Below are 13,275 nucleotides of genomic sequence, written 5' to 3' on the forward strand. Positions count from 1 at the left end.
GGAGCTCGTTTCGCAGAAAAGCAGCTGTCGTCGGCGGCGTTGGCCGTGAGCGAAAAATGACTCATCTCAGTGGACACCTGAACCGCTCGGTAGAGGTGCCAGCGAAAATTGTGAGACAGGCGTCATTTCCTTTCCTTAAAACCACTTTTCATTTCATTTTCCTTCCCTTACGGCCGCGTTCGGGCGTCCACCGAAATATGTGAGACAGGCGTCGTTTCCTTAAATTGCCCAACGGGCAACGCGTCGCGCCGAACAGCCAAAGGCGATCCCTGCACTCCTTGGGAACGCTGCAACATGCTTTCGCGTCTCACTCTTAAAGACGAAGCTTAAGTGTCCTCCAAATTTTTGACGTGAAGCTCTCAAAACTTAGTTATATTGAGAGCGCTCCGTAATTCGGCCCCAGGTCATGTTAGAAGTCGAGATGGCAATTCTCCTTGTTTGTATTCTTTAATTGTTGCCGCGCAAAATTATCACCACCATAGCGCTAACGACCCTCGAATATTTAAAACGCTTAGCGTCTTCCGGTTTACGGAGCACGATTGTTGGTAGTGCAGAGCACGAAGCGCAGAAGGACGTACGACACATTAGAGACTAGCAGCGCACGCATACAAGGCGTTTCGTAGTTCGCATGTGTATTCTTCTCTCATGTGTATTCTTCTCTTATGTGTGCTCAATGCGTTCTTGTGCCTTATTGATCTCATGCAACCCTAGCAATCCCACCAAGGAACCTTTGTTAATAGTTGCAGACTTCCTGCATTAGAAAGGAGATTGTTCAGGGTAGTGGGTGAGTCACACGAGGTTCCATAGCGCAAAAGCTGGGACACGACAGAACACGAGCGCATTAAAGACATACCCTTGATATTCTGTTTGGCTCATGACTTAAATTTATGGGGCTTTAACGTCCCCAAGCGACTCAGGCTATGAGGGACTCCGTAGTAAAGGGCTGAGTAAATTCCGGCCACCTCGGTCTCTTTAACGTGCACTCACATCAGACATTACACGGCATCTAGAATTCGACCGCTACGGGCGGTATCGAACCCGCGTCTTTCGGGTCTGCAGCCGAGCGCAATGAAGCACTGTGCAACGGCGGCGGCTTGCCCTTGACATTCAGAGACACTTGTTTCTGGACAAATCCTGTATTTCTTCGAAAAACAGTGCTTCAGTAATTATAAGCAACAAATTGAAGAAAAAATCCGCGTTAGTAAAATTATGTAACGAAATCAAGTGAAAATTCGAGAAATTCAGATAAAATCTACACGATTAAATCATATAAAATGAAATAGTTATCATCCGGAAGCACATGCAACGTCCAATGATTGCGCACGACGCCACGTCCACGAGGCCTACCATGGGTGCTGGTCTTCACGCATCCGCATATATGTTATTGAGCAGCAGGTGGCCGGTCATCTTCAGCTTCAAGTACATAATACCGCCAGCGGGTCGGCTGGGCGCAGAAGCCGCCCTGAGCTCGAACGCCAGCGCTTGCCTCATCTTCTGAGGACGATGAAGTGCGGCCCATAACTGGCGTTCGAGCTCCTTCGCCTGTGCGGCTTCCTGCAGCCAACCCGCAAGCGCCTCCGACGCCATGCTAGCCGTCGAATACGCCGGCCATATAGCAGAGGACACGCGGCACGACGAAAAACAGCACAGGTGGTACCAGCGCCACAGACCTAAAAGCAGCATGGTCTGTGGCGAGGTGGGGTCCTCGAGAGCCAGCATGGAAGAGAACCAGGCGGAGGTCGACGAGGTGTTCCGCTTCTTCGGAGAGCTGGAGGAAACCACGGGCACCAGATTCATCCACAGCGGTGTCTCTCGCAAGACGGCGGACTCGAGCAGCAGCGTGTCCGGCAGCCAGAAGCACGAGGCGGCTACCTTCGATGCGTTGGCGGTGCGGACGGCGCGGACGCAGGCGACGACAACGGCGTGCCAGGCGGCGACTGGGGCTGTGACCGACCCGCTTGCCACGTTGACCAGCGCGGCCATTGTCAGGTGCAGTCACCTCGCGCCGATGGAGAATGGCGAGGAGGTTGGTCTGCGCAAGACAGAAACGGCGTTTAGACGACTGGGCGGAGAGCACAACGTATTCTATTATGTCGATGAGATGAACGCAAGCCACAACCGTGCGAAGAGTGCACGTAGAACGTACCTTAACATCTGGCCGCTCACTCCTTGGCTGCCAGGCTTGATGCATGAAGGAGTGGTTCCACGGTGGCTGTTGCAACTCCAAGCTGTAGGCGTGATGCGGCTTCATCGGGGAAGGGCAGACAGTAGCAGCTCCCAGAAGAACGCTGGCGCTCCGTGCTCGGGTACCACCGTGGGCTCGTGCGTCGCACCAGGTTTCAAGAACGACTCCGCGGCTGTGGCAAGGGCCGGCGTTGCCTCCGAGCGTAGCCGGTGGCTCCAGTAATAGTACAGCAGAGCGCTGGAACATCGTCGAGAGACACCGAGATGAGGACAGTGAGGCCTATGTTCGCCGGTTCTTCTTGCAGTGCAGCAGCTCGAAAACGGACTGCGTTCAACGAAAGATGTTCGACGCGTGACTAGCGCTGAGCGTGATTCGATGGCAGGTACGCCGCGTGACACGTGCGGTGGCTACACCTGATTGGTGAAAACGTCGGAAGCGGATGTGGTGGTTCGTATGCAACGAAAAGAGTCGAAGAAACCGGATGGTGACGTCAAACCATAGAGCCGGGGGCGGGGAGGAAAGGTTGTTTCAATCAATCAATCAATCAATCAATCAATCAATCAATTAATCAATCAATCAATCAGGAAAAATTTAGAGCAGAGGCCGTCATGCATGCAGGAAGGAAAGCTCAGGAGAGGCCCTCGCTATCCGAGCTGCACGCTAAAAAGTTTGTCACGCGTTTTCGCAAGGACTACTGGGAGTCTTTTGCCGACGGCGAGGCAACCAAGAGTAACGCTGCACGCCGCGGCGTCGTGTGAGATAATAGGGCCATTTTTTTTACCTACACTGGCTACACTAGTGTAGCTAGTGTACCATTGTTTCACTTTTTTTTGCCAGTGTAGAAAAAGTGTAGCTCCGCCCATCTCCACGGACGCATTTGTTTTATGCGTAGTGTAGCACGAGGACTACACTTTCTACACCGCTTTTTTTGGAGGTGTAGGCTAGCCGACGAAAAATGAAGGAGCGCGTTTCAAACGAAAAATTGGAAATTTGGTTTTTGGTAAAATGAAATGGAGCAATATGTGTCTCACATATCAGCAGACACCTGAACCGCGCCGTAAGGGAAGGGATAATGGAGGGAGTGAAAGAAGAAAGGAAGTAATAGGTCCCGTAGTGAAGGGCTCCGGAAGAATTTCGATCCCGTGGGGATCTTGAATGTGCAACGCCATTTTCTGACTAAATGCCGCGAGCGGTTGCTGCGCAGCCTCGCAAGACTGGGATGATCGTCCGCCTGGACGATGGCAGCTTTATGGCGGTGCCCACACGATGCGAAGACAGCTGCAACCTCACCTTCTACAAATATAAAAATTGCTTACAGGACTGAAAGTGCGAATTTTAGTGCGCTGAACGCTACTTCGAGCTTAGGTAAGACGCGTTCGTTCGGTTGGTATCGGCGCTCAGCGACCCACGTGAAAAATGTATTTTGCGTACATGGTCGTGTATATGTATCCATGTATGATAGTGCGAAGCTCCCTAAGCTTACAGTATCGTTTTTCACGCCTGTGTATTAATATGGCGGCGCCTCAAGTGGTCGGTCAGGCCACTGTCTGAGAGCGGAGGGACAGCCATCGAAAGTCGCACCCTATATGCCGCGGAACGCCGGCTTCAACGCGGCGCAGAACGCTGTTTCCCTAGTCACGAAATATGCATGGATGCTTTGTATATCGCACGAGGAACTCGTCGTCGGCCCTTCATCCGACGATGAACTTACTGTGCAAGTAGCGACAGCTGCAGAGCAGACGATACAAGTTTGTGTGTTGCGGTCCATTTGAGGAGAAACAAAAACGACCATTACATTTCCCTACCGACTCGCCGCGGCGGCTCAGTGGTTAAGGCGCTCGACTACTGGTCCAGAGTTTCCGGGTTCGAACCCGACCGCGGCGGCTGCCTTTTTATGGAGGAAAAACGCTAAGGCGCCCGTGTGCTGTGCGATGTCAGTGCACATTAAAGGTCCCCAGGTGGTGGAAATTATTCCTCAGCACTCCACTACGGCACTTCTCTCTTCCTCTCTTCTTTCACTCCCTCCTTTATCCCTTCCCTTGCGGCGCGGTTCAGGTGTCCAACGATATATGAGACAGATACTGCGCCATTTCCTTTCCCCCAAAGCCGATTATTATTATTATTATTATTATTATTATTATTATTATTATTATTATTATTATTATTATTATTATTATTATTATTATTATTATTATTTCTGTACCGTAATGAACACAACGTGAAAACGTATTGCAGTATATATTTCTTCATTTCATCTCATAATAAACTATGACGACACAAAAATTCAGAGGTTGTCGTCTGTTCCCGAGGAAAACGGTGCTCCGTATCACGCTATTGGCTGACGCTCGTGCAGACGAGTGCAGCGACTCACGTCATAGCTGTAGCCCCACCTCCACTGGCCTGCACGAGCTTGCACGAAGTTTAGGTTAAAAAAATTAATGTGGATTTGCTCAGCTAATCCAGGATATTCAAAGCGAAAGATGTCGGCGTTCACTGTGTTCATTGGCGTCAGCGTTGACAATGTTCTAGGCGGTAACGGCTTTGAGCAAAGGGCGTATGACTGGCTCCCTGGATATGCTGCCGCCTCATTCGTGCTTTGATACATGTGCCGGTGGTGAGAGAGAGATGAGGCCTGACTGAATTAGCACTGACAGCGTTGTGGCTGAGATGCGATACTGCAGCAAGAGCTAGGCCGCAGCGTTCATTTGGTGATCAACCTCTCGCGATCAACCATTAACTGCATGCCACCTCCCAGGGTCGCAGGGAGGGCGCGCTGCCTATCCAGTGTGCGGAACGCAATCAAAGCAGGCTTTTGCAGTTGCTATTTTTAAAGCGAAAGCTTTACTGGCCGCGAACTGTCGATTTCGCCATGGCGGTGCTCCGAGGAGGCACATGACGTCACAACGCGCCTGGCCGCTGATATTTCTCAATCCATCGCTCCCTAGTCACTACTGCGCATGCGCCACCAGTAGCACCGAGCCACAGGTGTTCCGCCGCTGCACCTTTCCTCGAAATCGAACTTTCAGTTTTCTTTTTCTTCTTTCCCTCCTTCCTTTATCCGTTCCTTTACAGCGCGGTTGGGGTGTTCACCGAGATATGTGAGACGGTTACTGTGCCATTTTCTTTCCTCTAATACCAAACTGAAGAAGTGAGCCGACGTCGTGCATAGAGTTTTTTGGCATTGACAACTTGACAAAGGCCATTCATTTTCACGAAATGAAAGGCGCACAACCGGCTCCGTGGGTCAGTGGAGACCTCATTCTCGCTTTCATGTACGTGGCGTTGGTGTCCAAGTGAAAATTGAAATTTTGAGCAAAGGAAATGGCCCAGTATCTGTGCCACATATCGGCGGACACCTGAGTCGGTCCGTAAGGAAAGGTAGAAAGGAGGGAAGAAAAAAAAACAAAGAGGTGCCGTAGTGGACGGCTCCGGAATAATTGCGACCACCTGGAGATCTTCAACGTGCTCTGACAACGCACAGCGCACGGGCGCCTTAGCGTTTCGCACTCATCGAAATGCAGCCGCCGCGGTCGTGTTCGGAGTTCCCGGGTCCAGCCTTCGTTATAATCAAGTAGCATTCGGCGAAGGGGCTTATCGCAACTGCGGTAAGCGCGGGAAGGAACTTTCATTCGTTGTGGTAGCCCACCATTGTACGTAGAGTCTTTCGTCGCTTTTGTCTGCTTCGTTGTGCGACGGCAGATGTATGCGCCCCTGGGATGCTTGCAGGTTACACTTGGCAAAATATGCTGTTATACTTGCATCGGGTTCATCGTAGTCTCGTGTTAATCGCAGGGCTAGAATGTTAACCTCACTAGATGAAGTGAAGGGACAAAGTTTTTGTTCAGACAAACTGTCTATATATACACACCCTCTGCCAATTTACAGAAGGAAAGAAAACCAAATCTAGCGTACACTTCGAAGAGTATGCTTGTTTGTGTTCTTGTTTTTTCTCATATAAACTGTTACACATGTTGCCACTGAAATAGAACTTGTTGCTCTGTGCCATGTGTCATGTTTCATTCCTTTTCTTTAAACTGTGTGTCTAGGATCAAGCTGCGTATTTAATGATGTTTCCGAACCAACTATCCCACCTTAATGCAGTGTATCGTACTGCTTTTAACCTTTAGCTGCCTTCGCTAAGCTGCGCGTGCACAAGGTGGTCTCCCGATCGAGAAAAAAAAATTAAGCCAATGTTTAACACGGCTAAACGTAAGTAGGTGCGGCAAAAAAATTTCCAACTTGGAACCTCGTCCGTCTGGCCGCTGAAGCCGCCGCGGCCGCTCGAACTGGTTTCAGAACGATGATTCTACTTAATGTATTAATCTACTTAATACGAGGCGTTATTGGCCAACAACCATTCCTGAACATACGCGGACCGCCGCGGTGGCTGAGCTGTTAGGGCGCTCGGCTGACGTCCCGAAAGACGCGGGTTCGATCCTTGCCGCGACGGTCGAATTTCGATGGGGGCGAAATTCTAGAGGCCCGTGTACTGTGCGATGTCAGCGCACGTCAAAGAACCCCAGGTGGTCGAAATTTCAGGAGCCCTTCACTACGGCGTCTCTCATAGCCTGAGTCGCTTTGGGACGTTAAACCCCATAAACTAAACTAAACTAAACTGAACATACGCGGCTATCGGGTTAATTTCGAGCGCGAACAGTCTTGTGCGCGACTGTTTCAGCAATGGCAGGGTTATTAGGTATTTTGATATTAAATTTTTATTTGCGTAAAGAAGGGTATAGGTGATGTGATGATGTTATGCGAATTCTAATTCTTTTAACGTGACGGCGTTACGGTACCTTTGTTGCAGAAAACCGTGGTCATCGTCGTCCGTGAGCGAACAACCCACGAAAAATTCTCAGGAGGAATCTAGGAGGCAGATGGAGCACTTATATCACTTGACATTGTGACGTTATCACAACTAGCCACCGTGGCAGTTGGCAGTTCAATTAATGATTGGTGGCGAGAGATTGAAAACGACCTATTCCGCATATGGAGAACCTGCGCTGCCAAGGTGGCACTGCAATTGTTCCATTCGGTGACTCAAAACTGCTTTTGTCAGCCGCTTAGGCCAGCGCAAACGCGAGAACACACTCTGCGCGATTAGATATTCGCGTTTGGCTGACAGCATTCATTGCCTAGCTTCTCTCTGCGTAGCCCAGATAGCTGACGCACGGCACTTACGCAGTCGACAGAGCGCGGAGGCTCACGCCAATAAGCGCCTGAAGGTGGCGCGGAGAAGTACTAATAGTACTACCCAAAAGTGCTTGCTCTTATCGCTAGGCCATCTGTTATGGCGCCGCAATCGGCACCGCAAACTTCAGCTCAAATTCCCCATACGGGGACTAAATGCACTATTGCTATCGCGTCATGCCCTTACGGTGGAGCTGAAGTGTCCCCCAGTTTTTGTGCGAACGTACTGCTCCACACGGTCGAACTTAGCCCCGAAAATTGTGGCTTGTATGACCTTGAGGTTGATCTTGGAAAACCTGCGGTAATAAAGTAAATCATGCCGTGTCTGGGTCTCGAACCCGCGGCGGTTTGCACAGTACGGCTTCGATTTCCATTGCACTAGAGCATTGTGCTATCGCCGCAGTCAACCACACTCCCTGTTGTACCCTTAACACGCCATCGCTCTGAGAATTGCACGCCGTCGTCTCGGGGACGTTCACTTGGTAGGAAAATTTAAAGGAAATTGTTTTCGAGGTCAATGTAAGGCAATGTCTTGGCAAGAGTCAAGAGAATTCGAAGAATATTTTAAGACAATGTGTTGGCAATAGTCAAGAGAATTCGAAACCAAATGCTTTCGCACGTCCTAATCGTAATAATGGTGTTAAGGTGCGATTTTTTGCACTTCGTTATTGCTGCATGACACCGCTATTGCTCTAATCAGTCAGACAGACGGGCGAATGATAAGAATCGATTACTATACAACGGAAATTATTTTATCACAGTGACACTACATTGATTCCGCGTCTTCTGTTCGCTGCCATACAAACCAGAAGTCGCGCTTAATCGCTCCTAAAAGGCGATGTCACTGTTCTCGCTTTCTTCCTTTGCCGACAAAAAAAATTCATATTTAAATTAGGACACGGTAAATGAAATTTATGAGGACGAGACAAGAAACAAGGGAACAGCTTTATCAGTTACAACTCAAGCAAAATTGACTGGCCACGGCTTCCGTCTCGTTTTGTGCGAAGCAGCATGACGAATTGATAACCGCTCGGTCTTGCTTACCTGATATTTTAGTTTTTATCATTCACCCGTCCAGAATTGCCTTCATCCCCGAAGTCATTGATAAAAACCTCTTAGACAAATTAAAAATGAACATTGCTTTCGAGGAAATGAAAGGCGCAGTAACTGTCTGACTTATCGGTGGGCCACGGTCGCTTGAATTTTTAACGAAAAAGCTGAGCCTTTATGTCTTTTCTCGTCCTCATAAAATTAATTTACGCTGCCCTACTTCAACTATGAGTATTTATTTCTAATTGAGTGGATAGGTCGAAGGCGAGAACAGAGACTTTGGATTTCCCGCCCACTGTTTCCTCGGAGCGATTAACAGCGACTTCTGGGCTCACTTGGCCTTTCAAGAGATGCCTTGCAATGTAAATCAGGTCATAATTCTAGCTCACAGCCTTTCTGTCCTGAGCCGTTCCTAACATTTTTCATTCCACCACATATCAAAGAATTGCGTTTTCAGTGGGTACCGGCCATTGCGGCATTGATGCTAATGTTATGACTTAGTTTTAGCAAACACTACCCTTTGGGGACTTGTGGTACCTCTGATTCCTGACACTGTTCAGTTGACAATAGCTCGATTTCAACGGTTCCTGCAACTTCACTCCTTGAGTCATGAACCTCTCCTTGCTACAGCAGATTTTCAGCATTTGGCTTTTCTTTAGAGTGTCCGCTTATGCAGTTCAAGGCAATGCGAGGCACCTATGACCCCCTTGCTGTGCAGAATACCACGATTGAATCTTTGTTTGTGCCGATCAAGTGATCACGTACTTTATCTCTTTTTCTCCTGCAGTCGGTGGTTTGCTTCTCTGCGTAGAGTTCTTTTGTGGATTCCCTTCGCTCGATTAGAACCTCCCTCTTTCTAATCCGGTCCTTTTCTCGTCTGGGGCTCACGCCAGGGGATATGTCCTAAAACCAGTGCACGATTATCTTCATAATTTCTTCACTGCGCCAGGGAGATTCCTTTAATAGGTACGATTGCCTGAAGTTTTTCCACTACAACAAAATTTAATCTACGTCAAACTTAACTGTTCCTAATGTTTGAATGTGCAAGGCACCCTGGCCAATCCCCCATTGTGCGTGTGTGCCATTCCTCCAGAGGCCAACAACAAAAACGCGGCGGCCGCGTTTGCGTGGAGGCGAAGCGCGAAAGGCTCCCGCTTGCTTTAAAGCGCCCGTGGACCACCAATTTCAAACACCTGACAGCGGTCTCTTCCTTGTAACCGGTGTATTCCTTGATACCGCTGAGAAAAGACTGTTTGGACTGCACAATGGTGCCACCGTGACAAACAAGGGCCAGCTCATCCCAAAATTAAAAAAAAAAATCGCGATGCTGTGCGGGCTGACCCCGGAGGGAGTCCTCTGTGGCATCTCTATGTTGAATCGAATGTGGCGCCTATCTGTGTCGTGAAAATCGCCAATCGCTGCAAAGGCGCTAGAGTGACGCATCCCGACCAGCTGACACATTGCTCATCTAACGCAAAAACCCAGCAACCAAAATAGACGCCGCGGTGGCTCAGTGGTTATGGCGCTCGGCTGCTGACTCAAAAGACGTGGTTCGATCCCGGCTGCGGCGGTCGAATTTCGATGGAGGCGAAATTCTAGAGGCCCGGGAGCTGTGCGATGACAGTGCACGATAAAGAAGCCCAGCTGGCGGAAATTTCTGGAGTTCTTCACTACGGCGTTCCTCATAGCCTGAGTCGCTTTGGGACGTTCGACCCTAACAAACCATAAACCAACAACCAAATTATCAAAGCTAAGTAATCCATACCTTAAAGGCGCACTGTGGACAAAGAAATGTTGGCCTGCATCATTAGGGTCACCATTATAATCATGAGCCAAACTGCACCCACTGCAGGGCAAAGGCCTCTCCCATATCCTTCCATTTAACCCGCGCCTGTGCCTGCGGCGGCCCTTCTGCCCTCGCGAACTTCCTAACCTCATCCGTCCCCTGCTGCGCTTCTCTTCCCTTGGAATACAGTCTTTTACCCTAAGAACCATCGGTTATCTTGCCTTCGCATTACATGCCTTGCCCAAGTCCATTTCTTCCTCTTGATTTCGACTAGGATGTCATTAACCCGCCTTTGTTCCCTCACACACTCTGTTCTCTTCCTATATCTGGACGTTACACCTATCATTTCCCCTTTTCATTGCTCGCTGCGTTGTCAATTTAATTTGAACCCTTTTCGTTATCCTCCATGTTCCTGCCTAATAGGTGACTACAGGAAAGATATAGCTGCTATATACTTCTCTCCTGAGGGATCTTGGTAAACTGACTTTCATGATCTGCGAGTACCTGCCAATTCACTGCACTCCAGCCTTATCTTTGTAGTTATTTCATTGTTGTGGTCCGGATCTGCGGTCTCTACCTGCCCTAAATAGACATATTCCCTTGCAACTTCCAGCGCCTCGCTACATATTTAAAAATGCTGTTCCATTTCAGGGACTGTTAAACATATTTCTGCATTACGATTTTTCTACTCACCGTTTTGTTTTCCCTGTCTAGCTCATTGATCAATTTTTGCAATTCCCCGCTGGGATAAATAGGAAGGCAATGCCATCAGCGAGTTGCAGATTTCAAAGGTATTCTCCATTTGCTCTTGTCATCAACTGTTCGAAATGCAGGTATCTGAATACCTCGTGTAAACAGGCGGTAGATATCTCGCTGTCTGGCACCTTTCCTGATTGGGATTTTATTACTTTTTATGGAGGTTTATGATGGCTTTGCAGACCTATTGATATCTTTTAGAATGTTTATACCAGGCCCATCTACACCCTGATTTAGTAATGCCGGCATGACTGCCAATTGCTTGGCTGAGTCAATTGTTTCCTTGTGATCTGTGAAGGCTGCATATAGGGGTTGGTTAAATTCTACGCATTTCTCTGTCACCTGATTGGTGGTGTGGACGTGGTCTATTGTCGAGTAGCCTGTACGAAAGCCAGCCTGGTGTCTCGGTTGATTGAAGTTTAACGTTGCCGTGGTTCTATTGGCGATTATCTTACCAAGTACCTCGCAGCCAACGGACAGAAAGCTGATCGGTCTGTAAGTTTTCAACTTCTTGATGTCCCTTTTCTTATAGATTAAAATTATATTAGCGCTCTTTCAAGATACGGGTACGCTCGAGGTCATGAGGCACTGCTTATTAAGTGTGACCAATTTTTCTATCGTAACCTGCGTACCGTCCGGCACCAGGGTAGCCAAATATTTTTCTGCTGAGGGAATGCATCGTCGTCTTTGGCACCAGGATCAGGCCAAACCTCGGGCCTGGTTATACAATTCCATCAAAAGACGAATTTTTTTATATATCCGGCGGAGAACTGCGTGGCACCAGGATTCGAACCTCGCTCCTCTTGTATGCCAGGCTGATGCTCTAGCTTTACGATGTCATTCCTCGTTGTTGATTTTCCGTTTAACTTTGCTTAAAAGGAGGTCATTAACTCTCGTTTGTCAGCTGACCCACTTGCTCTTTTCCTGTCCCCTAACGAGTACCGCCTTCTAATAACAGAGACACCAAACTCGGTGAAAACTGAGCTTTCGTAAGTTAGCAAAGGCCACAAAACGAAATGCATGCGTCGCCATGCATCCCCGGTCGATTTCCAGAGTAAAATGCGTGCTGAGACTGGGGAGCGCTACAGTCAAGTAAAGGGGACAACACCTCTAAGAACACCACGAGACACGAGCACTCGTATCTCGTGGTGTTCTTATGTGGTGTTGTCCCCTTGTCTTGATTGTAGTGCTCCCCAGTCTCAGTATGTACAACCAACTATCCCCTACAAAGCTTTAAAATGCGTGCGTCGACACCGAATTTCGGGCGTGGATCCCAGCGGCTACGATACACCACTATTCCCTTCAAAACTGTGGCGACGCGCCCTTTCGGTAAGGATGTCATGAAATTGAGGATTTTCGAATCAAGTTTCTTAGCAGGCGTCTTGAGCACGCTCCGAGGCGTTGCGCGAATAATCCGCTCTCTTGCTTGGCATGGCTCCGTCCGGGCACTTGGCTCTGCCTTTCCGGGTGCTGCACCTGAGCCGTTAAAAAAAAAAAGAATGCCCACAAAACGGGGTAAATAACTTCGAAAGGTGTGGCGCACGCAAAGGCGTTTGACTGAGATAAATTAGGAGCCACGCACTCAGCTTGCTGGAGCTTGGTTTGTTTGGTTTATGGGGGTTTAACGTCTCAAAGCGACTCAGGATATGAGAGACGCCGTAGTGAAGGGCTCCGGAAATTTCGACCACCTGAGGTTCTTTAACGTGCACGGACATCGCACAGTACACGGGCCTCTTAGAATTTCGCCTCCATCGAAATTCGACCTCCGCGGCAGGGATCGAACCCGCGTCTTTCGGGCCAGCAGCCGAGCGCCATAACCACTCTGCCACAGCGGCGGCTCAGCTTGCTGGTGCGAAAGGAGCGTTGTTATGCAAAGTTCAGCTGCGTGCTACCGACGCGTCGAGCTTAACGGAATGTACTTGCAGCATAAAAGAAAAGAAAGGAAAGCTTGGATTTTAATTGCATCATTGAATTACGCTACCTCAAGTCCAATCGAATTCCTGCAATAAGAGGACCGCCCATGAATTTCAGTTGCAATTAAATTGTTTTCATCATCTCATTGTGTACTGCTCTCTGTATTAGCGCGCAGGTTGGTTTGATGAAAAAAAATAACTATGCTCCATTAACACAGCAACTGCCAGCGGTTAATTACTAAGTGCTACGACACCGTTCGTTTCACTCTTCCTGTTGTCCCAATAACATGAAGTAGATCTTTTCCCGAGATTTTCCTTGAAAATTCTTACAGGGTGAAAGCGCAGGATTCATGCATCATTAGGTGTACTGTTAAATTGACTATATATTCCAACAC

At 48.7% G+C, this 13,275-nt stretch overlaps 1 protein-coding gene across 2 annotated transcripts in view; it reads right to left on the reverse strand.

Moving 5' to 3' along the window:
- Positions 1-13,275, reverse strand: part of LOC144114153 (uncharacterized) — a 104,128-nt gene that overhangs the window by 52,330 nt on the left and 38,523 nt on the right. Inside the window, exon 4 of one of the 2 annotated variants that reach the window (XR_013310959.1) lies at positions 12,286-12,443. The exons of the other annotated variant lie outside the window; for it this stretch is intronic. The gene's annotated coding sequence lies outside the window, so the exon portion shown is untranslated. Of the gene's footprint in view, positions 1-12,285; positions 12,444-13,275 lie in introns of those variants that run through there. 2 annotated transcript variants of the gene reach the window in all.

Source organism: Amblyomma americanum, chromosome 1, assembly GCF_052857255.1.
Source record: "Amblyomma americanum isolate KBUSLIRL-KWMA chromosome 1, ASM5285725v1, whole genome shotgun sequence".
Classification (NCBI taxonomy): Eukaryota; Metazoa; Arthropoda; class Arachnida; order Ixodida; family Ixodidae; genus Amblyomma; species Amblyomma americanum.